The sequence below is a fragment of the Oncorhynchus gorbuscha genome, linkage group LG10 (genome assembly GCF_021184085.1).
Source record: "Oncorhynchus gorbuscha isolate QuinsamMale2020 ecotype Even-year linkage group LG10, OgorEven_v1.0, whole genome shotgun sequence".
Lineage (NCBI taxonomy): Eukaryota > Metazoa > Chordata > Actinopteri > Salmoniformes > Salmonidae > Oncorhynchus > Oncorhynchus gorbuscha.
Window position 1 is genome coordinate 31,149,720 of NC_060182.1, and position 24,318 is coordinate 31,174,037.

The following is a 24,318-nucleotide window of genomic DNA, read 5'->3' on the forward strand; positions in this document are numbered from 1 at the left end:
CTACAGAATTGCATTATTTTCTGGAAAACACATAGGGACCAGAGTTGATTATCCATTTTATACAATGGTTATAATTTAATACATTTTCCGTCAGAAATGTGTTCACTTGCGGTAGAAATGTGTTCAACATCCACTGAAGTAGCTAGCAAGTTTACGAGACAGCTACAGTAGTTGCTGTGGTAACCAAACAAACAGATGTGCTAGTTTAGCTAACCGAACTATCAGTCCTAGTTTGCCATTATGAAAATCGAATTAAAAATACAAAGTGTTTTTAATCCGACTTTTGATTTCAAAAGCAGCTCAAACAAAACATGTAAAAATGAAATATTGCCATTGAATTCTACTGTGCAAATGTACACACCCCGGACAGGTGTGGTATATGGCCAATATATGACTGTTCTTAAGCACAACAAAACGCGGAGTGCCTGGATACAGCCCTTTGCCGTGGTATATTGGCCATATACCACAAATCCCGGAGGTGCCTTATTGCTATTATAAACTGGTTACCAACATAATTAGACTAGTAAAAATAAATTATTTGTCATACCCGTTGGTATGCGGTCTGATATACCACGGCTTTCAGTCAATCAGCATTCAGGGCTCGAACCACCACGTTTATAAAGGGAAATAATGCACGCTATAGAATGCCCTTCTAGCCAATCAGAAAGGTGTATTCAACAATGCCATGGTATAAACACGGGTAGTTAATGACCTTGTTCAGTCTAAGAATAAAAGCCCCTGGAATGAGGCTGGTATGAGGAATACAGTAGCTTGCATACCTGTTCCCTGTTACTAATGAAAATCATAAATCAATGCTTGTCTTGGCATTGTGGACCTGAATTTCCACTTACCTTCAAGTATTAACACATGCATACAGCATCAAGACAAAGCTCGTGGTGCAAATACAAGTTCATGGGTCAAGTGTTTTGCAAGAGTCCTTTCTAAAGCGATGGGAAACAGAGAGTAAGCTTTGGGAAATATTGGTATGGCATTGTTAGCCATGTTGACATTGGGCTCAGTCAGTCACTAATTAACTAGAGTGACGACTTGTGCCTCTGTGTTTAGATTTCAGAGCTATGTATTCCTAGTTCTGAAACCACCTGATTTGACGAGCAGACACCCTCATGTAGGCTACTAAGTTGTGGAGTGTACTTACTGCACACTATAAGGCCGATAATTTGTTTATCAACATGAATAATGTTAAACACACTAACAAATAAGGTAATAGGAACAGAAAACATATTATATATATATATATACAATAAAATATGTTATGTACATGAATGAATAAAATGAGACTTATTTGAGGTGTGTTAATGACACAGGTCTTGTGTGCACATGGTGCACTCTACTGTTCCAGAATAGCATGTATTTCCACACAGCTGCTTGGAGAATAGCAGGAATGCTGTTCTGGAGAGAGGAGGGCTGATGGGAAATCATTAACCATACACCCTCTGTCAGAGAGAGGAGAGCAACACATTCTCAGTAATTACTTTTATCTATGGGCATATAACTAGTAGATAAACCTTTTGGAGTGGCATGAGCAGTTGTGTAGTACAGTCCTTCTCTTGTCCTATTTTCAGGTCAACGATTAACCAAAATAACACAGGCATAATCCCTATAAATTAGTGGTGGCTTAATCCTCCTTGGTGGTTTTAGGATACTTAGGTCAGTGATACACTACCTTCTGCCACACTACCTTCTGCCACATACTCAGCGAGAGAATATAGTGATTCAAATTGGATGGGGTGTTGAGCCTTATTGTCAACTTGCACCTCCATCAATTATAGATTATTCTGAACCATTTCAGATGAATAAGCATGGATTGATTTATTTGACAATTTAAGAAACACATATTATACAGCCAGTACATTTACTATTATTGACATTTACGGTATCAAATCGAACACAATACAATTATAGATTATTTTTTCATTGGACTTATTTCCATTGTGGTCATTTTTCAATAATAGGCAGACACGGCAAGACTGGCAATACACTACAGCTTATAGGCTACAGTTCCAGATATCAGACTTAAATGAGGACTGTAGCAATCATTAAAAGTTCATGGTGCAATACAATGGATGGACTTATTGTTTAACATTGTATTTGATTTGTCTTATGAAATTGTATATATATATATATAAAAAATGTAAAGGTCAAATTAAAAAAATTAAAAGACTTGTATGTTGATGAAATCAATCACAGTTTAAGCTATCCCTTGTACCATTAACCATATTAGTGAGTTACTCTGGAACATTGCTGGAATGAAAAGCTTGCTTGAGGATTAGTTATGGATTTGTTCATTTTACTTTTGAAATAGGTGACCATCATCCAATTCCTTTCATCTTCAGCAGAGATGTTATGAGTACAGTAGTATAAGGAATCTGTTGGTTCTGTCTCTAAAGAGGAGTTGCTCTGTTCTGTCTCTGGAAGAGAATGGTTAACACAATATGATGAGTAATATTGGACAGGAATGATTGAGTACGAGCCTTAATGATATGGTATAGAGACAAAGTAAAAACATGTTTTAACATACTTACCAGTAACTTTGGCAGCAGAGTATATATGTCCAGAAAATGTAGGAACGCCTAGAAAAACACATTGACACAGGTAGATCACCAATGGGACATGTCATATTGCCCACAAATGATACATTGTTGATAAAGATGCTAAACATGAAAAGATAATCATCCTGTAAAGGATTTTGATTATAATCCCCATTAGCTGTTGTGAAAGCAACAGCAGCTACTCTTCCTGGGGTCCACACAAAACATGAAACATTAATAGACAAGAACAGCTCAAGGACAGAACTCCATACATTTAAAAACAGCACACGTAGCCTACATATCAACACATACACACAAAATATCTAGGTTAAATAGGGGAGAGGCTTTGTACTGTGTGGTGTTGCTTTATGTTTTTGAAACCGGGTTTGCGGTTCATTTGTGCAATATGAGATGGAAGGGAGTTCCTGTCATGTTTTGTCATTTATTATCATGTCTTGTCCCTGTGCTCCCCATTCTATTCGTTTCCCTCTGCTGGTCTTATTAGGTTCTTTCCCTCTTTCTATCCCTCTCTCTCCCCCTCCCTCTCTCACTCTCTCGCTCTCTCTTCTCTCTATCGTTCCGTTCCTGCTCCCAGCTGTTCCTATTCCCCTAATCATCATTTAGTCTTCCCACACCTGTTCCCGATCCTTTTCCCTGATTAGAGTCCCTATTTCTCTCCTTGTTATTCGTTTCTGCCCTGTCGGTTCCTTGTCTAGAATTTACCGTGCTGTGTTTGTGTATCGCCCTGTCGTGTCGTGTTTTCCTCAGATGCTGCGTGGTGAGCAGGTGTCTGAGTCTGTCTGGTTCAAGTGCCTTCCCGAGGCAACCTGTTGTTCACCTGCTGTTCAAGATCGAGTCTCCAGTTTGTCCTCGTCATTTCGAGTGAAAGTTGTGTTTTTTTGATTGTATTTACTTTACTGGATTAAAGACTCTGTTTTCGCCAAGTCGCTTTTGGGTCCTCTTTCACCAGCATGACAGAAGGAACCGACCAAGGAATGGACCCAGCGACTTCAGACGCTCGTTACACTGCCGTCGAGATCCAAGGAGCCATGCTCGGCAGACACGAGCAGGAATTGTCTGCTGCTCGCCATGCCGTGGAGAACCTGGCCGCTCAGGTTTCCGACCTCTCTGGACAGTTCCAGAATCTACGTCTCGTGCCACCTGTTACTTCCTGGCCTGCCGAGCCTCCAGAACCTAGGGTTAATAACCCACCTTGCTACTCCGGGCAGCCCACTGAGTGCCGCTCCTTTCTCACGCAGTGTGAGATTGTGTTCTCTCTCCAACCCAACACATACTCTAGAGAGAGAGCTCGGGTTGCTTACGTCATTTCACTCCTTACTGGCCGGGCTCGAGAATGGGGCACAGCTATCTGGGAGGCAAGGGCTGATTGCTCTAACAAGTTCCAGAACTTTAAAGAGGAGATGATTCGGGTTTTTGACCGTTCAGTTTTTGGTAGGGAGGCTTCTAGGGCCCTGGCTTCCTTATGCCAAGGTGAACGGTCCATAACGGATTATTCTATTGAGTTTCGCACTCTTGCTGCCTCTAGTGAGTGGAACGAGCCGGCGCTGCTCGCTCGTTTTCTGGAGGGACTCCACGCAGTGGTTAAGGATGAGATTCTCTCCCGGGAGGTTCCTTCAGATGTGGACTCTTTGATTGCTCTCGCCATCCGCATAGAACGACGGGTAGATCTTCGTCACCGGGCTCGTGGAAGAGAGCTCGCATCAACGGTGTTTCCCTGCTCCGCATCGCAACCATCTCCCTCCTCTGGCTCAGAGACTGAGCCCATGCAGCTGGGAGGGATTCGCATCTCGACTAAGGAGAGGGAACGGAGGATCACCAACCGCCTGTGTCTCTATTGCGGAGTTGCTGGACATTTTGTTAATTCATGTCCAGTAAAGCCAGAGCTCATCTGTAAGCGGAGGGCTACAGGTGAGCGCAACTACTCAAGTCTCTCCATCAAAATCCTGTACTACTTTGTCGGTCCATCTACGCTGGACCGGTTCGGGTGCTACATGTAGTGCCTTGATAGACTCTGGGGCTGAGGGTTGTTTCATGGACGAAGCATGGGTTCGGAAACATGACATTCCTTTCAGAGAGTTAGAGAAGCCTACGCCCATGTTCGCCTTAGATGGTAGTCATCTTCCCAGTATCAGATTTGAGACACTACCTTTAACCCTCACAGTATCTGGTAACCACAGTGAGACTATTTCTTTTTTGATTTTCCGTTCACCGTTTACACCTGTTGTTTTGGGTCATCCCTGGCTAGTATGTCATAATCCTTCTATTAATTGGTCTAGTAATTCTATCCTATCCTGGAACGTTTCTTGTCATGTGAAGTGTTTAATGTCTGCCATCCCTCCCGTTTCTTCTGTCCCTACTTCTCAGGAGGAACCTGGCGATTTGACAGGAGTGCCGGAGGAATATCATGATCTGCGCACGGTCTTCAGTCGGTCCCGAGCCAACTCCCTTCCTCCTCACCGGTCGTATGATTGTAGTATTGATCTCCTTCCGGGGACCACTCCTCCTCGGGGTAGACTATACTCTCTGTCGGCTCCCGAACGTAAGGCTCTCGAGGATTATTTGTCTGTGTCTCTTGACGCCGGTACCATAGTGCCTTCTTCCTCTCCGGCCGGGGCGGGGTTCTTTTTGTTAAGAAGAAGGACGGTACTCTGCGCCCCTGCGTGGATTATCGAGGGCTGAATGACATAACGGTTAAGAATCGTTATCCGCTTCCCCTTATGTCATCAGCCTTCGAGATTCTGCAGGGAGCCAGGTGCTTTACTAAGTTGGACCTTCGTAACGCTTACCATCTCGTGCGCATCAGAGAGGGGGACGAGTGGAAAACGGCGTTTAACACTCCGTTAGGGCATTTTGAGTACCGGGTTCTGCCGTTCGGTCTCGCCAATGCGCCAGCTGTTTTTCAGGCATTAGTTAATGATGTTCTGAGAGACATGCTGAACATCTTTGTTTTTGTCTATCTTGACGATATCCTGATTTTTTCTCCGTCACTCGAGATTCATGTTCAGCACGTTCGACGTGTTCTACAGCGCCTTTTAGAGAATTGTCTCTAAGTAAAGGCTGAGAAGTGTTCTTTTCATGTCTCCTCCGTTACTTTTCTCGGTTCCGTTATTTCCGCTGAAGGCATTCAGATGGATTCCGCTAAGGTCCAAGCTGTCAGTGATTGGCCCGTTCCAAGGTCACGTGTCGAGTTGCAGCGCTTTTTAGGTTTCGCTAATTTCTATCGGCGTTTCATTCGTAATTTCGGTCAAGTTGCTGCCCCTCTCACAGCTCTTACTTCTGTCAAGACGTGTTTTAAGTGGTCCGGTTCCGCCCAGGGAGCTTTTGATCTTCTAAAAGAACGTTTACGTCCGCTCCTATCCTCGTTACTCCTGACGTCACTAGACAATTCATTGTCGAGGTTGACGCTTCAGAGGTAGGCGTGGGAGCCATTCTATCCCAGCGCTTCCAGTCTGACGATAAGGTTCATCCTTGCGCTTATTTTTCTCATCGCCTGTCGCCATCTGAGCGCAACTATGATGTGGGTAACCGTGAACTGCTCGCCATCCGCTTAGCCCTAGGCGAATGGCGACAGTGGTTGGAGGGGGCGACCGTTCCTTTTGTCGTTTGGACAGACCATAAGAACCTTGAGTACATCCGTTCTGCCAAACGACTTAATGCCCGTCAAGCTCGTTGGGCGTTGTTTTTCGCTCGTTTCGAGTTTGTGATTTCTTACCGTCCGGGTAGCAAGAACACCAAGCCTGATGCCTTATCCCGTCTGTTTAGTTCTTCTGTGGCTTCTACTGATCCCGAGGGGATTCTTCCTTATGGGCGTGTTGTCGGGTTAACAGTCTGGGGAATTGAAAGACAGGTTAAGCAAGCACTCACGCACACTGCGTCGCCGCGCGCTTGTCCTAGTAACCTCCTTTTCGTTCCTGTTTCCACTCGTCTGGCTGTTCTTCAGTGGGCTCACTCTGCCAAGTTAGCTGGTCATCCCGGTGTTCGAGGCACTCTTGCGTCTATTCGCCAGCGCTTTTGGTGGCCGACTCAGGAGCGTGACACGCGCCGTTTCGTGGCTGCTTGTTCGGACTGCGCGCAGACTAAGTCGGGTAACTCTCCTCCTGCCGGTCGTCTCAGACCGCTCCCCATTCCTTCTCGACCATGGTCTCACATCGCCCTAGACTTCATTACCGGTCTGCCTTTGTCTGCGGGGAAGACTGTGATTCTTACGGTTGTCGATAGGTTCTCTAAGGCGGCACATTTCATTCCCTCGCTAAACTTCCTTCCGCTAAGGAGACGGCACAAATCATTATCGAGAATGTATTCAGAATTCATGGCCTCCCGTTAGACGCCGTTTCAGACAGAGGTCCGCAATTCACGTCACAGTTTTGGAGGAGTTCTGTCGTTTGATTGGTGCGTCCGTCAGTCTCTCTTCCGGGTTTCATCCCCAGTCTAACGGTCAAGCAGAGAGGGCCAATCAGACGATTGGTCGCATACTACGCAGCCTTTCTTTCAGAAACCCTGCGTCTTGGGCAGAACAGCTCCCATGGGTAGAATACGCTCACAATTCGCTTCCTTCGTCTGCTACCGGGTTATCTCCGTTTCAGAGTAGTCTGGGTTACCAGCCTCCTCTGTTCTCATCCCAGCTTGCCGAGTCCAGCGTTCCCTCCGCTCAAGCGTTTGTCCAACGTTGTGAGCGCACCTGGAGGAGGGTGAGGTCTGCACTTTGCCGTTACAGGGCACAGACTGTGAGAGCCGCCAATAAACGCAGGATTAAGAGTCCAAGGTATTGTTGCGGCCAGAGAGTGTGGCTTTCCACTCGCAACCTTCCTCTTACGACAGCTTCTCGTAAGTTGACTCCGCGGTTCATTGGTCCGTTCCGTGTCTCCCAGGTCGTCAATCCTGTCGCTGTGCGACTGCTTCTTCCGCGACATCTTCGTCGCGTCCATCCTGTCTTCCATGTCTCCTGTGTCAAGCCCTTTCTTCGCACTCCCGTTCGTCTTCCCTCCCCCCTCCCGTCCTTGTCGAGAGCGCACCTATTTACAAGGTACATAAGATCATGGACATGCGTTCTCGGGGACGGGGTCACCAATACTTAGTGGATTGGGAGGGTTACGGTCCTGAGGAGAGGAGTTGGGTTCCGTCTCGGGACGTGCTGGACCGTTCACTCATTGATGATTTCCTCCGTTGCCGCCAGGATTCCTCCTCGAGTGCGCCAGGAGGCGCTCGGTGAGTGGGGGTACTGTCATGTTTTGTCATTTATTATCATGTCTTGTCCCTGTGCTCCCCATTCTATTCGTTTCCCTCTGCTGGTCTTATTAGGTTCTTTCCCTCTTTCTATCCCTCTCTCTCCCCCTCCCTCTCTCACTCTCTCGCTCTCTCTTCTCTCTATCGTTCCGTTCCTGCTCCCAGCTGTTCCTATTCCCCTAATCATCATTTAGTCTTCCCACACCTGTTCCCGATCCTTTTCCCTGATTAGAGTCCCTATTTCTCTCCTTGTTATTCGTTTCTGCCCTGTCGGTTCCTTGTCTAGAATTTACCGTGCTGTGTTTGTGTATCGCCCTGTCGTGTCGTGTTTTCCTCAGATGCTGCGTGGTGAGCAGGTGTCTGAGTCTGTCTGGTTCAAGTGCCTTCCCGAGGCAACCTGTTGTTCACCTGCTGTTCAAGATCGAGTCTCCAGTTTGTCCTCGTCATTTCGAGTGAAAGTTGTGTTTTTTGATTGTATTTACTTTACTGGATTAAAGACTCTGTTTTCGCCAAGTCGCTTTTGGGTCCTCTTTCACCAGCATGACAGAAGGAACCGACCAAGGAATGGACCCAGCGACTTCAGACGCTCGTTACACTGCCGTCGAGATCCAAGGAGCCATGCTCGGCAGACACGAGCAGGAATTGTCTGCTGCTCGCCATGCCGTGGAGAACCTGGCCGCTCAGGTTTCCGACCTCTCTGGACAGTTCCAGAATCTACGTCTCGTGCCACCTGTTACTTCCTGGCCTGCCGAGCCTCCAGAACCTAGGGTTAATAACCCACCTTGCTACTCCGGGCAGCCCACTGAGTGCCGCTCCTTTCTCACGCAGTGTGAGATTGTGTTCTCTCTCCAACCCAACACATACTCTAGAGAGAGAGCTCGGGTTGCTTACGTCATTTCACTCCTTACTGGCCGGGCTCGAGAATGGGGCACAGCTATCTGGGAGGCAAGGGCTGATTGCTCTAACAAGTTCCAGAACTTTAAAGAGGAGATGATTCGGGTTTTTGACCGTTCAGTTTTTGGTAGGGAGGCTTCTAGGGCCCTGGCTTCCTTATGCCAAGGTGAACGGTCCATAACGGATTATTCTATTGAGTTTCGCACTCTTGCTGCCTCTAGTGAGTGGAACGAGCCGGCGCTGCTCGCTCGTTTTCTGGAGGGACTCCACGCAGTGGTTAAGGATGAGATTCTCTCCCGGGAGGTTCCTTCAGATGTGGACTCTTTGATTGCTCTCGCCATCCGCATAGAACGACGGGTAGATCTTCGTCACCGGGCTCGTGGAAGAGAGCTCGCATCAACGGTGTTTCCCTGCTCCGCATCGCAACCATCTCCCTCCTCTGGCTCAGAGACTGAGCCCATGCAGCTGGGAGGGATTCGCATCTCGACTAAGGAGAGGGAACGGAGGATCACCAACCGCCTGTGTCTCTATTGCGGAGTTGCTGGACATTTTGTTAATTCATGTCCAGTAAAGCCAGAGCTCATCTGTAAGCGGAGGGCTACAGGTGAGCGCAACTACTCAAGTCTCTCCATCAAAATCCTGTACTACTTTGTCGGTCCATCTACGCTGGACCGGTTCGGGTGCTACATGTAGTGCCTTGATAGACTCTGGGGCTGAGGGTTGTTTCATGGACGAAGCATGGGTTCGGAAACATGACATTCCTTTCAGAGAGTTAGAGAAGCCTACGCCCATGTTCGCCTTAGATGGTAGTCATCTTCCCAGTATCAGATTTGAGACACTACCTTTAACCCTCACAGTATCTGGTAACCACAGTGAGACTATTTCTTTTTTGATTTTCCGTTCACCGTTTACACCTGTTGTTTTGGGTCATCCCTGGCTAGTATGTCATAATCCTTCTATTAATTGGTCTAGTAATTCTATCCTATCCTGGAACGTTTCTTGTCATGTGAAGTGTTTAATGTCTGCCATCCCTCCCGTTTCTTCTGTCCCTACTTCTCAGGAGGAACCTGGCGATTTGACAGGAGTGCCGGAGGAATATCATGATCTGCGCACGGTCTTCAGTCGGTCCCGAGCCAACTCCCCTTCCTCCTCACCGGTCGTATGATTGTAGTATTGATCTCCTTCCGGGGACCACTCCTCCTCGGGGTAGACTATACTCTCTGTCGGCTCCCGAACGTAAGGCTCTCGAGGATTATTTGTCTGTGTCTCTTGACGCCGGTACCATAGTGCCTTCTTCCTCTCCGGCCGGGGCGGGGTTCTTTTGTTAAGAAGAAGGACGGTACTCTGCGCCCCTGCGTGGATTATCGAGGGCTGAATGACATAACGGTTAAGAATCGTTATCCGCTTCCCCTTATGTCATCAGCCTTCGAGATTCTGCAGGGAGCCAGGTGCTTTACTAAGTTGGACCTTCGTAACGCTTACCATCTCGTGCGCATCAGAGAGGGGGACGAGTGGAAAACGGCGTTTAACACTCCGTTAGGGCATTTTGAGTACCGGGTTCTGCCGTTCGGTCTCGCCAATGCGCCAGCTGTTTTTCAGGCATTAGTTAATGATGTTCTGAGAGACATGCTGAACATCTTTGTTTTTGTCTATCTTGACGATATCCTGATTTTTTCTCCGTCACTCGAGATTCATGTTCAGCACGTTCGACGTGTTCTACAGCGCCTTTTAGAGAATTGTCTCTAAGTAAAGGCTGAGAAGTGTTCTTTTCATGTCTCCTCCGTTACTTTTCTCGGTTCCGTTATTTCCGCTGAAGGCATTCAGATGGATTCCGCTAAGGTCCAAGCTGTCAGTGATTGGCCCGTTCCAAGGTCACGTGTCGAGTTGCAGCGCTTTTTAGGTTTCGCTAATTTCTATCGGCGTTTCATTCGTAATTTCGGTCAAGTTGCTGCCCCTCTCACAGCTCTTACTTCTGTCAAGACGTGTTTTAAGTGGTCCGGTTCCGCCCAGGGAGCTTTTGATCTTCTAAAAGAACGTTTTACGTCCGCTCCTATCCTCGTTACTCCTGACGTCACTAGACAATTCATTGTCGAGGTTGACGCTTCAGAGGTAGGCGTGGGAGCCATTCTATCCCAGCGCTTCCAGTCTGACGATAAGGTTCATCCTTGCGCTTATTTTCTCATCGCCTGTCGCCATCTGAGCGCAACTATGATGTGGGTAACCGTGAACTGCTCGCCATCCGCTTAGCCCTAGGCGAATGGCGACAGTGGTTGGAGGGGGCGACCGTTCCTTTTGTCGTTTGGACAGACCATAAGAACCTTGAGTACATCCGTTCTGCCAAACGACTTAATGCCCGTCAAGCTCGTTGGGCGTTGTTTTTCGCTCGTTTCGAGTTTGTGATTTCTTACCGTCCGGGTAGCAAGAACACCAAGCCTGATGCCTTATCCCGTCTGTTTAGTTCTTCTGTGGCTTCTACTGATCCCGAGGGGATTCTTCCTTATGGGCGTGTTGTCGGGTTAACAGTCTGGGGAATTGAAAGACAGGTTAAGCAAGCACTCACGCACACTGCGTCGCCGCGCTTGTCCTAGTAACCTCCTTTCGTTCCTGTTTCCACTCGTCTGGCTGTTCTTCAGTGGGCTCACTCTGCCAAGTTAGCTGGTCATCCCGGTGTTCGAGGCACTCTTGCGTCTATTCGCCAGCGCTTTTGGTGGCCGACTCAGGAGCGTGACACGCGCCGTTTCGTGGCTGCTTGTTCGGACTGCGCGCAGACTAAGTCGGGTAACTCTCCTCCTGCCGGTCGTCTCAGACCGCTCCCCATTCCTTCTCGACCATGGTCTCACATCGCCCTAGACTTCATTACCGGTCTGCCTTTGTCTGCGGGGAAGACTGTGATTCTTACGGTTGTCGATAGGTTCTCTAAGGCGGCACATTTCATTCCCCTCGCTAAACTTCCTTCCGCTAAGGAGACGGCACAAATCATTATCGAGAATGTATTCAGAATTCATGGCCTCCCGTTAGACGCCGTTTCAGACAGAGGTCCGCAATTCACGTCACAGTTTTGGAGGGAGTTCTGTCGTTTGATTGGTGCGTCCGTCAGTCTCTCTTCCGGGTTTCATCCCCAGTCTAACGGTCAAGCAGAGAGGGCCAATCAGACGATTGGTCGCATACTACGCAGCCTTTCTTTCAGAAACCCTGCGTCTTGGGCAGAACAGCTCCCATGGGTAGAATACGCTCACAATTCGCTTCCTTCGTCTGCTACCGGGTTATCTCCGTTTCAGAGTAGTCTGGGTTACCAGCCTCCTCTGTTCTCATCCCAGCTTGCCGAGTCCAGCGTTCCCTCCGCTCAAGCGTTTGTCCAACGTTGTGAGCGCACCTGGAGGAGGGTGAGGTCTGCACTTTGCCGTTACAGGGCACAGACTGTGAGAGCCGCCAATAAACGCAGGATTAAGAGTCCAAGGTATTGTTGCGGCCAGAGAGTGTGGCTTTCCACTCGCAACCTTCCTCTTACGACAGCTTCTCGTAAGTTGACTCCGCGGTTCATTGGTCCGTTCCGTGTCTCCCAGGTCGTCAATCCTGTCGCTGTGCGACTGCTTCTTCCGCGACATCTTCGTCGCGTCCATCCTGTCTTCCATGTCTCCTGTGTCAAGCCCTTTCTTCGCACTCCCGTTCGTCTTCCCTCCCCCCTCCCGTCCTTGTCGAGAGCGCACCTATTTACAAGGTACATAAGATCATGGACATGCGTTCTCGGGGACGGGGTCACCAATACTTAGTGGATTGGGAGGGTTACGGTCCTGAGGAGAGGAGTTGGGTTCCGTCTCGGGACGTGCTGGACCGTTCACTCATTGATGATTTCCTCCGTTGCCGCCAGGATTCCTCCTCGAGTGCGCCAGGAGGCGCTCGGTGAGTGGGGGGTACTGTCATGTTTTGTCATTTATTATCATGTCTTGTCCCTGTGCTCCCCATTCTATTCGTTTCCCTCTGCTGGTCTTATTAGGTTCTTTCCCTCTTTCTATCCCTCTCTCTCCCCCTCCCTCTCTCACTCTCTCGCTCTCTCTTCTCTCTATCGTTCCGTTCCTGCTCCCAGCTGTTCCTATTCCCCTAATCATCATTTAGTCTTCCCACACCTGTTCCCGATCCTTTTCCCTGATTAGAGTCCCTATTTCTCTCCTTGTTATTCGTTTCTGCCCTGTCGGTTCCTTGTCTAGAATTTACCGTGCTGTGTTTGTGTATCGCCCTGTCGTGTCGTGTTTTCCTCAGATGCTGCGTGGTGAGCAGGTGTCTGAGTCTGTCTGGTTCAAGTGCCTTCCCGAGGCAACCTGTTGTTCACCTGCTGTTCAAGATCGAGTCTCCAGTTTGTCCTCGTCATTTCGAGTGAAAGTTGTGTTTTTTGATTGTATTTACTTTACTGGATTAAAGACTCTGTTTCGCCAAGTCGCTTTTGGGTCCTCTTTCACCAGCATGACAGAAGGAACCGACCAAGGAATGGACCCAGCGACTTCAGACGCTCGTTACACTGCCGTCGAGATCCAAGGAGCCATGCTCGGCAGACACGAGCAGGAATTGTCTGCTGCTCGCCATGCCGTGGAGAACCTGGCCGCTCAGGTTTCCGACCTCTCTGGACAGTTCCAGAATCTACGTCTCGTGCCACCTGTTACTTCCTGGCCTGCCGAGCCTCCAGAACCTAGGGTTAATAACCCACCTTGCTACTCCGGGCAGCCCACTGAGTGCCGCTCCTTTCTCACGCAGTGTGAGATTGTGTTCTCTCTCCAACCCAACACATACTCTAGAGAGAGAGCTCGGGTTGCTTACGTCATTTCACTCCTTACTGGCCGGGCTCGAGAATGGGGCACAGCTATCTGGGAGGCAAGGGCTGATTGCTCTAACAAGTTCCAGAACTTTAAAGAGGAGATGATTCGGGTTTTTGACCGTTCAGTTTTTGGTAGGGAGGCTTCTAGGGCCCTGGCTTCCTTATGCCAAGGTGAACGGTCCATAACGGATTATTCTATTGAGTTTCGCACTCTTGCTGCCTCTAGTGAGTGGAACGAGCCGGCGCTGCTCGCTCGTTTTCTGGAGGGACTCACGCAGTGGTTAAGGATGAGATTCTCTCCCGGGAGGTTCCTTCAGATGTGGACTCTTTGATTGCTCTCGCCATCCGCATAGAACGACGGGTAGATCTTCGTCACCGGGCTCGTGGAAGAGAGCTCGCATCAACGGTGTTTCCCTGCTCCGCATCGCAACCATCTCCCTCCTCTGGCTCAGAGACTGAGCCCATGCAGCTGGGAGGGATTCGCATCTCGACTAAGGAGAGGGAACGGAGGATCACCAACCGCCTGTGTCTCTATTGCGGAGTTGCTGGACATTTTGTTAATTCATGTCCAGTAAAAGCCAGAGCTCATCTGTAAGCGGAGGGCTACAGGTGAGCGCAACTACTCAAGTCTCTCCATCAAAATCCTGTACTACTTTGTCGGTCCATCTACGCTGGACCGGTTCGGGTGCTACATGTAGTGCCTTGATAGACTCTGGGGCTGAGGGTTGTTTCATGGACGAAGCATGGGTTCGGAAACATGACATTCCTTTCAGAGAGTTAGAGAAGCCTACGCCCATGTTCGCCTTAGATGGTAGTCATCTTCCCAGTATCAGATTTGAGACACTACCTTTAACCCTCACAGTATCTGGTAACCACAGTGAGACTATTTCTTTTTTGATTTTCCGTTCACCGTTTACACCTGTTGTTTTGGGTCATCCCTGGCTAGTATGTCATAATCCTTCTATTAATTGGTCTAGTAATTCTATCCTATCCTGGAACGTTTCTTGTCATGTGAAGTGTTTAATGTCTGCCATCCCTCCCGTTTCTTCTGTCCCTACTTCTCAGGAGGAACCTGGCGATTTGACAGGAGTGCCGGAGGAATATCATGATCTGCGCACGGTCTTCAGTCGGTCCCGAGCCAACTCCCTTCCTCCTCACCGGTCGTATGATTGTAGTATTGATCTCCTTCCGGGGACCACTCCTCCTCGGGGTAGACTATACTCTCTGTCGGCTCCCGAACGTAAGGCTCTCGAGGATTATTTGTCTGTGTCTCTTGACGCCGGTACCATAGTGCCTTCTTCCTCTCCGGCCGGGGCGGGGTTCTTTTTGTTAAGAAGAAGGACGGTACTCTGCGCCCCTGCGTGGATTATCGAGGCTGAATGACATAACGGTTAAGAATCGTTATCCGCTTCCCCCTTATGTCATCAGCCTTCGAGATTCTGCAGGGAGCCAGGTGCTTTACTAAGTTGGACCTTCGTAACGCTTACCATCTCGTGCGCATCAGAGAGGGGGACGAGTGGAAAACGGCGTTTAACACTCCGTTAGGGCATTTTGAGTACCGGGTTCTGCCGTTCGGTCTCGCCAATGCGCCAGCTGTTTTTCAGGCATTAGTTAATGATGTTCTGAGAGACATGCTGAACATCTTTGTTTTTGTCTATCTTGACGATATCCTGATTTTTTCTCCGTCACTCGAGATTCATGTTCAGCACGTTCGACGTGTTCTACAGCGCCTTTTAGAGAATTGTCTCTAAGTAAAGGCTGAGAAGTGTTCTTTTCATGTCTCCTCCGTTACTTTTCTCGGTTCCGTTATTTCCGCTGAAGGCATTCAGATGGATTCCGCTAAGGTCCAAGCTGTCAGTGATTGGCCCGTTCCAAGGTCACGTGTCGAGTTGCAGCGCTTTTTAGGTTTCGCTAATTTCTATCGGCGTTTCATTCGTAATTTCGGTCAAGTTGCTGCCCCTCTCACAGCTCTTACTTCTGTCAAGACGTGTTTTAAGTGGTCCGGTTCCGCCCAGGGAGCTTTTGATCTTCTAAAAGAACGTTTTACGTCCGCTCCTATCCTCGTTACTCCTGACGTCACTAGACAATTCATTGTCGAGGTTGACGCTTCAGAGGTAGGCGTGGGAGCCATTCTATCCCAGCGCTTCCAGTCTGACGATAAGGTTCATCCTTGCGCTTATTTTTCTCATCGCCTGTCGCCATCTGAGCGCAACTATGATGTGGGTAACCGTGAACTGCTCGCCATCCGCTTAGCCCTAGGCGAATGGCGACAGTGGTTGGAGGGGGCGACCGTTCCTTTTGTCGTTTGGACAGACCATAAGAACCTTGAGTACATCCGTTCTGCCAAACGACTTAATGCCCGTCAAGCTCGTTGGGCGTTGTTTTTCGCTCGTTTCGAGTTTGTGATTTCTTACCGTCCGGGTAGCAAGAACACCAAGCCTGATGCCTTATCCCGTCTGTTTAGTTCTTCTGTGGCTTCTACTGATCCCGAGGGGATTCTTCCTTATGGGCGTGTTGTCGGGTTAACAGTCTGGGGAATTGAAAGACAGGTTAAGCAAGCACTCACGCACACTGCGTCGCCCGCGCTTGTCCTAGTAACCTCCTTTTCGTTCCTGTTTCCACTCGTCTGGCTGTTCTTCAGTGGGCTCACTCTGCCAAGTTAGCTGGTCATCCCGGTGTTCGAGGCACTCTTGCGTCTATTCGCCAGCGCTTTTGGTGGCCGACTCAGGAGCGTGACACGCGCCGTTTCGTGGCTGCTTGTTCGGACTGCGCGCAGACTAAGTCGGGTAACTCTCCTCCTGCCGGTCGTCTCAGACCGCTCCCATTCCTTCTCGACCATGGTCTCACATCGCCCTAGACTTCATTACCGGTCTGCCTTTGTCTGCGGGGAAGACTGTGATTCTTACGGTTGTCGATAGGTTCTCTAAGGCGGCACATTTCATTCCCTCGCTAAACTTCCTTCCGCTAAGGAGACGGCACAAATCATTATCGAGAATGTATTCAGAATTCATGGCCTCCCGTTAGACGCCGTTTCAGACAGAGGTCCGCAATTCACGTCACAGTTTTGGAGGGAGTTCTGTCGTTTGATTGGTGCGTCCGTCAGTCTCTCTTCCGGGTTTCATCCCCAGTCTAACGGTCAAGCAGAGAGGGCCAATCAGACGATTGGTCGCATACTACGCAGCCTTTCTTTCAGAAACCCTGCGTCTTGGGCAGAACAGCTCCCATGGGTAGAATACGCTCACAGTCGCTTCCTTCGTCTGCTACCGGGTTATCTCCGTTTCAGAGTAGTCTGGGTTACCAGCCTCCTCTGTTCTCATCCCAGCTTGCCGAGTCCAGCGTTCCCTCCGCTCAAGCGTTTGTCCAACGTTGTGAGCGCACCTGGAGGAGGGTGAGGTCTGCACTTTGCCGTTACAGGGCACAGACTGTGAGAGCCGCCAATAAACGCAGGATTAAGAGTCCAAGGTATTGTTGCGGCCAGAGAGTGTGGCTTTCCACTCGCAACCTTCCTCTTACGACAGCTTCTCGTAAGTTGACTCCGCGGTTCATTGGTCCGTTCCGTGTCTCCCAGGTCGTCAATCCTGTCGCTGTGCGACTGCTTCTTCCGCGACATCTTCGTCGCGTCCATCCTGTCTTCCATGTCTCCTGTGTCAAGCCCTTTCTTCGCACTCCCGTTCGTCTTCCCTCCCCCCTCCCGTCCTTGTCGAGAGCGCACCTATTTACAAGGTACATAAGATCATGGACATGCGTTCTCGGGACGGGGTCACCAATACTTAGTGGATTGGGAGGGTTACGGTCCTGAGGAGAGGAGTTGGGTTCCGTCTCGGGACGTGCTGGACCGTTCACTCATTGATGATTTCCTCCGTTGCCGCCAGGATTCCTCCTCGAGTGCGCCAGGAGGCGCCGGTGAGTGGGGGTACTGTCATGTTTTGTCATTTATTATCATGTCTTGTCCCTGTGCTCCCCATTCTATTCGTTTCCCTCTGCTGGTCTTATTAGGTTCTTTCCCTCTTTCTATCCCTCTCTCTCCCCCTCCCTCTCTCACTCTCTCGCTCTCTCTTCTCTCTATCGTTCCGTTCCTGCTCCCAGCTGTTCCTATTCCCTAATCATCATTTAGTCTTCCCACACCTGTTCCCGATCCTTTTCCCTGATTAGAGTCCCTATTTCTCTCTTGTTATTCGTTTCTGCCCTGTCGGTTCCTTGTCTAGAATTCACCGTGCTGTGTTTGTGTATCGCCCTGTCGTGTCGTGTTTTCCTCAGATGCTGCGTGGTGAGCAGGTGTCTGAGTCTGTCTGGTTCAAGTGCCTTCCCGAGGCAACCTGTTGTTCACCTGCTGTTCAAGATCGAGTCTCCAGTTTGTCCTCGTCATTTCGAGTGAAAGTTGTGTTTTTTGATTGTATTTACTTTACTGGATTAAAGACTCTGTTTTCGCCAAGTCGCTTTTGGGTCCTCTTTCACCAGCATGACAGTTCCATGCAAAAATGGTTCTATATAATACTGTACGCTTTCTTGAATTTGTTCTGGATTTGGAGACTATGAAAAGAACCCTGGTGGCTTGTTTGGTGGGGTAAATGTGTGTGTGTCAGAGCTGTGTTTAAGTTGACTATGCAAACCATTTGGAATGTTCAACACATGAATGTTTCTTATAAAAATAAGAAGTGACGCAGTCAGTCTCTCCTCAACTCTTAGCCAAGAGTTTGCATAGTATTTATTTTAGCCCTCTGTTTACAATGGACGTGCCGCTCTGTTCTGGGCCAGCTGCAGCTTAACTTGGTCTTTCTTTGCACCACTTGACCACATGATTGGACAATAATCAGGATAAGACAAAACTAGAGCCTGCAGGACTTGCTTTTTGGAGTGTGGTGTCAGAAAAGCAGAGCATCTCTTTATTATGGACGGACCTCTCCCTATCTTTACAACCCTTGAATCTATATGTTTTGACCATGACCATTTACAATCCAAGGTAACACCAAGTTATTTAGTCTCCTCAGCATGTTCAACAGCCAGATTCAGCTGAGGTCTAGAGTATGATTTGTACCAAATACAATGCTCTTACTTTTAGAGATGTTCAGGACCAGTTTATTACTGGCCACCCATTCTAAAACTTTCTGCAACTCCTTGTTAAGAGTTTCAGTGACTTCATTAGCTGTGGTTGCTGACACGTACACTACCATTCAAAAGTTTGGGGTCACTTAGAAATGTCCTTGTTCGCAGTGGTTTGCAGTGCAGCTGTGCCACCTGAGACTCTGGGTTCGCGCCCAGGCTCTGTCGCAACCGGCCGCGACCGGGGGGTCCGTGGGGCGACGCACAATTAGCCTACCGTCGTCCGGGTTAGGGAGGGTTTGGCCGGTAGGGATATTCTTCTCTCATCGCGCACCAGCGACTCCTGTGGCGGGCCAAGCGCAGTGCACGCTAACCAAGGTTGCCAGGTGCACGGTGTTTCCTCCGGCATATTGGTGCGGCTGGCTTGTTGGGTCGTATTTCAGAGGACACCTGACTTTCGACCTTCGTCTCTCCCGAGCCCGTACGGGAGTTGTAGCGATGAGACAAGATAGTAGCTACTAACAATTGGATACCACGAAATTGGGGAGAAAAATAATACATTTTAAAAGTATGTTTTAAAAAAAGAAAAGCACATTTTTTTTAGTCCATTAAAATAATATCAAAATGATCAGAAATACATTGTTAATGTTGTAAATGACTATTGTAGCTGGAAACAGATTATTTTTTATAGAATATCTAGATAGGCGTACAGAGGCCCATTATGAGCAAGCATCACTCATGTGTTCCAATGGCACGTTGTGTTAGCTTATCCAAGTTTATACATTTAAAAGGCTAATTGATCATTAGAAAACCATTTTGCAATTATGTTAGCACAGCTGAAAACTGTTGTCCTGATTATAAAGAAGCAATAAAAATGGACTTCTTTAGACTAGTTGAGTATCTGGAGCATCAGCATTTGTGGGTTCGATTACAGGCTCAAAATGGCCTGAAACAAAGAACTTCCTTCTGAAACTCGTCAGTCTTTTCTTGTTCTGAGAAATGAAGGCTATTCCATGCGAGAAATTGCCAAGAAACTGCACCGTTCTTAGTTTTTTTATGCATGAATAAGATGTCTCACTGTTCGTCGTTGGCATTTTCTACCTAAATTTGCCCACTTTGCCAATGAAGTAATCATTAATATTATTGGTAAAATCAAATGGTTTAGTGATGAATAAGCCATCTGATTCAATGAAAGATGAAGTTGAATTTGTCTGTCTGCCTATAATTTTATTTTAAATTTTTAAAAAAATCCGTAATTCTTTACATCATTGATCTGACTTCATAATACAATTTTTTCTTCTTTTTGTTGAATTCAGTTCAATTATTTCTTAATTTGCAGTAAGTCAGATGTGCAGCCAGACGTATTAGCCACTCCTTTTGCACCATCTCTTTCAAACATACAGTTTTTCAATGCCTCATCAATCCATGGATGATATGTCCATGTAAGATCATTCTCCACCTGAAGAGGGCAGCCTTATTCAATCAATTAGTTATCAGCATCCAAACACTTTCTGCATCTGTAACCACCATTCTCTTCTTCTAACCCCAACCCACCTGCGTGTTTCCACTGCCACATGCCAAAAACAACAAGGATCCCAATCAGAATTAACACGACTGCCATTACCAGGACTACTGGAATGATAGAGGCGCTATCTGGGCCAGTATCAGGAACTGTCAATGAATACAAACACAATATTATCATTACATTAAATTGTAAAAAATGATGTATACATGACAGTATTACATTACTAATATTTATTGCAACAACTTTGTAATGTGTAACCTCTAACAGAGGTGGACCATGATGGTTGCTAAAAAGCACATAATCTGATGATACTGTATCTCAGAGCATCCCTTGGCTCCTAGTCTTACCCCAACTGACATCCAGCTTGTTGTCCATACTGATGTGATTGGCAGTGCAGGTGTAGTTGGGTCTCTCTCTCAGCTCCTGGACAGTGATTGTCAGACTCTTTCTCAGCTGGTACGTCCAGTCTCCTTCGGTAGCAATTGCCCCCCTTTGAGCTCATGCTCTACCACAGGTTGGCCGTCTCTCAGCAGGGTGAGGTTGATGTGGCGGGGGTAGAAACCAAAGGCCAGGCAGGTGATCTTGGCCCCTGCAGTATCTGTGCTTTCTTTTGAAATGAGTCTTACTCTAGGACGCACTGAGGAGGAAATGTGTATCAATGGATCAACTGTAGATTTGCTTAGGTTGTATTCCTGATGCTTTTTACACATGGTATAATAATGGCATAACAATATTTGGTTCTATTGTTCATGCATTGGCATTACTATTTTTATAGTGCACAAAGCCTACCTTTTCTCATGACGAGTTCCTCCTCTTTCTGTCATGTTTTGTCATATATTGTCATGTCTTGTCCCTGTGCTTTCTCTTCTATTCGTTTCCCCCTGCTGGTCTTATTAGGTTTCTTTCCCTCTCTCTATCCCTCTCTCTCGTTTCGTTCCTGCTCCCAGCTGTTCCTCATTCTCCTAACTACCTCGTTTACTCTTTCACACCTGTCCCCTATTTTGCCCTCTGATTAAGTCCCTATTTCTCTCTCTGTTTCTGCTTCTGTCCTTGTCGGATCCTTGTTTGATGTTTGCTGTTCGCTGTGTACTTGTTCCGTCCTGTCGTGTTTTTGCCTTCATCAGATGCTGCGTGTGAGCAGGTGTCTCTGTCAGCTACGGCCTGCGCCTACCCGAAGCGACCTGCAGTCTGTGGCCGCTTCTCCTGTTATTCCCCTCTACAGACTAGAGGATTTCTGTTATTCCCTGTTTGGACATTTCCTGTTAAGGATTCAGGATTTGTCGTTTTCTGTTTGGACTTGAATAAACTCTGTTTCTGTTAAGTCGCTTTTGGGTCCTCACTCACCCGCATAACACTTTCTTCAGGTAGTCCTTTAATGATTTAATGCAAATAGGGAGATAAACCATGTCAAGACCCATTTGAACGTAATGTGTCCTTTGTTGATTTACACTCAAGTTCTGGCCACTTAGGATGGGAATTGTACTGCAGTTTGTTGAAGTTCAGAACACCTCCATCAATTCCATTGAACGCTTCCTTTATCATGAGTTGGCCTTGTTTTTCATTGTCCACCAATTCACAACCAATAAGTCTCTGATGAACAAATATTCCTGTAATAATTTAAAAGCAAAGAACCAATACTTTAGGTAATAGTGACAAAAAAAGTTTTTAAAAACATGGGCTGTCCATCTTATATTTGAAAATAGAAGAGAGCAGCACACTTTACAGCCAATTCTGTCGAATCAAAAGAATTAGCAAAAAACATTCCGATTTCGACAGAAATATGGCTGAGACGCAAAGAAAGTTCAAGGAGAGGGGCTACAAGAATGATCAGATTAATATTGCCATTGAGAAAATTCAAAACAAAACGAGACAAAAAACGAGACCTTTTTCAAGGTCAGTCTCGCAAAAAGACCATTCTTGCGTTCTAACTACCCGATTTTTAAAGGGCTCTGAACAAATTAAGGGAATTGTTCACAAACATTGGCACATCTTAAAATCTGATGATTAGTCTCGGTAATGTGTTTTCGGACCTTCCCTTGGTCGTATTCTCGCGGGGCAGAAATATCAGAGACCAATTGGTACACTGATTTTACCACCCCAAGATATTCCTGAACAACGTCTATTTGCGCCCCTACTGGATGGAAACTTAACTTGTCCTTGTGGTAAAAATGATGTAGGTAAAACAAAGCGCGAATTAAAAGTACGTATCTCAGAGCATCGTAGCACCATTAGGTGTAAAAACTTTACTTATCCAGTTGCGGCCCACTTCTTGGAAGCAGGCCACTCAATTTCGTCTCTGCGTTATATTGGCATCGAACATGTCACCCTCCCTAGGAGAGGGGGTGACCTTGATAATTTATTGTTAAAACGAGAGGCTGCCTGGATCTTTAATTTAAAGACCCTTGCTCCCTTCGGTCTCAAAGTAGACTTTGATCTGAAGCATTCTTGTGATTATTGTGACTTTGTCATTGTAATTGTTTGTAAACTTGTGTAGTTAAATTAATCTATGATCGTATGATATCCATTTGTTGTTTGTATGTTCTTTGTATGACATTTTAATGTTTGAGAATTAACCAATGATATTAGGCCACTCTTGGCCATGATTACAGACACCTGTGTCTTTTGACACTATATAAACGAGTCATCCCGCAGTGTTTGTGATTATACCCTGATGAAGACAGCTTGGCTGTCGAAACGTTGGTAATTACATTTTTTTTTTTGCATCTGAGCTCCTAGAGTGTGCAGCTCTCTTTTATTTTCAAGTTTTCTACTCTGCAAGCCAGCACCTCGTCTTAATAGGTGTGCGTTTCTTTTTCTTCCAGATCGTTCTGCCCAGCTTATATATCATTAAGCAGAGAGTGGTATTGAGCCATTTATTACATTTACAATCACTTTGGTAAGGGAATTATAGTATTCACATATATATATATATATATACACATATATACACACACTTAAATATATACATACATACTTCTGGATCTTGGTCATCCATGTAAACCAATATATTTCATCTTAGTCATCCATGTAAACCAATATATTTCATTCTGACACCGTAGTTATCTAGATTTTAGATAATGGGGGTGGCTCATTTGACACTAACTGACTTGCCTAGTTAAAGGAAAAAAAATAAACTTACCCGTTCTCCCCATATTTATGGTCACAGTATATTTAGAGATATGCATTCCCTATTTTCCTGTTACTTCCTCATTCTGTGGCCTATGTACAGCATGCATCTAATCTTTATCTAATATTCTTTGTGTGCCCCTTTGTCCATTTATTGAACGCCACAATATTACTGTCCATTTAGGGGAACCATTATGGCCCCGGCTTGTCAGAAACTGAACAAAAATGTTTATTACAGTTTGCTCACCTGTTGTGGAGTTAAAGCGGTGCTGTAAGAGGGACGACCACTTCCTCATACTGAGGTACACGTCCCAAGACGCACCCTGAACTGTTCTTGAATACTCTTCATCTATGTTCCCATCTGTCCTAGAGATAAATCTACAGGACTTGGAATCATAGTATCCCACCTGAACATCATCCAGCATCCACAAAACACAGAATTCAGGAAACTCTCCAAGTACATGTGTTGCTAACCCCCACAGAGAGTGGGAAGATTTACCTGTGAGGTGATAGATCAATTAGTAATTCTCAGCAAGACTAAATTCCAGCAATCCACTTATGAAAAATCAATAGACCTTACCTGCATTAACAATTGGAAGATATGAGAAATAACGTGTAAAATTTCATTTCAAAGCACTTCAGTTTCCATACAGCTGGTGTAGACTACCATTAAGTTCTGCAACCATGTAAACAGATTCCTTACTTTCATCGTTGTTTCCGGTCACTTGACTTACGTGCAGCTGTGCGGTTTGTTGCAAACTATTCTTTGCTACGTGCCAAATTTACGGTTTTTACTTTAATTACCGTTTTATATTTTATTTTTCCCTCGCTGTACTTTTTTTTCTCCATTCAACTTGTTCACCCCCGACGCTTTATCTGGACATGGTTCTACACAACCTCCACCAGCCGAAGCTAGTAGTAACGTTAACATTATGCCTCCTAATTGCGAGGATAGCTGTGCTATCCAGCTACAGGCACAATCGTTATGCAAGAGTAATTTAGGTGTAGGAAAGGATGAAACAGTGTCTGTGCTGTTAAGTACAGATAGTAGTATAAATCCCCTCACAGTCCCCGGAGCGGGACATTTTTCTCATGGCCTCTGGAAGGAAATGCTGTAGGAATGCTCAACCGGT

General features: G+C 46.8%; 1 pseudogene; it reads right to left on the reverse strand.

The window, feature by feature from the left end:
• LOC124046868 lies at window positions 1–23,812 on the reverse strand (annotated as a pseudogene).
• Between the last annotated feature and the right edge of the window lie 506 nt (window positions 23,813–24,318).